General features: G+C 52.6%; 1 pseudogene; it reads right to left on the reverse strand.

Moving 5' to 3' along the window:
- Window positions 1-159: 159 nt before the first annotated feature.
- On the reverse strand, window positions 160-278 carry LOC112617752 (annotated as a pseudogene).
- Window positions 279-1,366: the final 1,088 nt, after the last annotated feature.

A 1,366-nucleotide genomic window follows, 5' to 3' on the forward strand; every position in this document is an offset into this window, starting at 1 on the left:
AAAAAAAAAAAAAAAAAAAAAGAAAGAAAGAAAGAAAGAAAGAAAGAGAAAGAAAGAAGAAAGAAAAGAAAGAAGGAAAGAAAGAATGAGAGAAAGAAAGAAAGAAGAGAGAGTGAGAGAAGGCAAGAAAGAAGAGTAGAAAAGAAAGAAAGACAAGAAAGCCTGTAGCACCCAGTATTCCCAGGCTGTCTCCCATCCAAGTACTAACCAGACCCGACCCTGCTTAGCTTCTGAGATCAGACGAGATCAGGCGCCTTCAGGGTGGTATGGCCATAGACGCTAGCAGAGGCCCTTGGCTCTGGGGCATTGGAGGATGGGGGATGGCCCTGCTTTTCCCTGGGATGGCACTAGAGCCGGCAGCCTGATCCCCCGCGAGAGGGGCTAAGAGAAACCCAGACATACCCCACCACCACCAGGAGCAAATCCACAGCCCCACACAGATACACCTGGGTGCTCACGCGTTGGAACCCACACACGGGCATGCGCGCACACACACACATGCATACACACAGAAACAGATTGAAGGAGAGCAAGGAAGAGATGGATGGAGAGATTGAAACCAACGGTGGGAGAGAGACATCCATCAAGAGAAACAGGGTAAGGGGAGAGGGAAAGAGACAGACTGAGATTCAGAGAAAGAGAGAGGGACAGAGAATGAGAGAGAGACAAAGAGATAGAGGGAAGGTGACAGAAATAGCAAGAAGTGCAGGGGAAACCCAGAAGATAGCGAGGGAGGGACAGAGAGAGTGGAGAGAGTGAGAGCAATAGAGCCATGGAGAGGGAGCGCCCTGCTCTGATAGACAATGACCTTTCGAGCAGGCTGGGATAGGGTGGACGGGGCATGGGCTGGGCCAGAACAAGGTGACCAGGCCATCCATGCAAGAGGAGCAATGGAGCACTGAGACTGGTTTTGTCTTTGGTTAATTGCTTGCTTTGGAGGTGGGGTTTATAGACTTCTTCCTTTGTTGGCACCTCCCTGTGCTCCTGGTGCGGTGCATTGGGCCCCTAGATTTGCAGAGTTCACCGGTCCATTTTGCAGGAGCCATGGCACCAGTCATCCCCAAGGTGCCTGAGGCCTGAGTCTCTGGCGTGACCTCGGGACTGGAGTTTACACAAAGTTGGTGGCAATGGAATCTGGGTGCACAGGGACTGTTTTCCTGGAGGGTGGCAAGTAATGTCCTTTCCCCGGATAAAGTGGCCCCTGTGTTCTGGAGAGGAGGTCTTGGCTGGCGTATGTGGCACCCGCTGCCCCTGCCCGCCCCTTCCCCCTGTTTGGAAGGTTGTGGAGGCTCCTGATGAGTTCGTTGAATCACCTAGGCCTTCCGAGAATGGGAAGGCAGCGAGAATGTCAGGGAACCTGCGCCTG

Source organism: Theropithecus gelada, unplaced genomic scaffold, assembly GCF_003255815.1.
Source record: "Theropithecus gelada isolate Dixy unplaced genomic scaffold, Tgel_1.0 HiC_scaffold_3927, whole genome shotgun sequence".
NCBI lineage: Eukaryota > Metazoa > Chordata > Mammalia > Primates > Cercopithecidae > Theropithecus > Theropithecus gelada.